This window comes from Penaeus monodon, chromosome 19 (genome assembly GCF_015228065.2).
Source record: "Penaeus monodon isolate SGIC_2016 chromosome 19, NSTDA_Pmon_1, whole genome shotgun sequence".
Classification (NCBI taxonomy): domain Eukaryota; kingdom Metazoa; phylum Arthropoda; class Malacostraca; order Decapoda; family Penaeidae; genus Penaeus; species Penaeus monodon.
Genome location: NC_051404.1, coordinates 18,761,948 through 18,762,255, shown reverse-complemented (window position 1 = coordinate 18,762,255; position 308 = coordinate 18,761,948). Strand labels below are relative to the sequence as shown.

Below are 308 nucleotides of genomic sequence, written 5' to 3'. Positions count from 1 at the left end.
AAAAAAAATTCAAATATCATTAAATAATCACTTTAAACAGTTATAAAACAATAAATGATATAATAAGCATACAAATATGAAATAAGAAAAATGCTTGAATGCACAAAATAAATGAGTTTTTCTTTTTGCATATTCATTAGCTAAAAGTTATTATAACTATTATCATATCTTGTCCTTTTTTTGATGGAATGCCTAAACTAAAACTTGGTCACCTCCTTAACACATAAAAAAAAAAAATTATCTATCACTAATGAAAAAAAAATCTTTATCAAATTCTTGGTCATCATAGTATTATTATGTGTCATCTA

General features: G+C 21.8%; 1 protein-coding gene across 1 annotated transcript in view; it reads right to left on the bottom strand.

Annotated features, from left to right (window-relative positions):
- Nucleotides 1-308, bottom strand: part of LOC119585109 (beta-secretase 1-like) — a 12,940-nt gene that overhangs the window by 2,273 nt on the left and 10,359 nt on the right. The gene's annotated exons all lie outside the window — the stretch shown is intronic.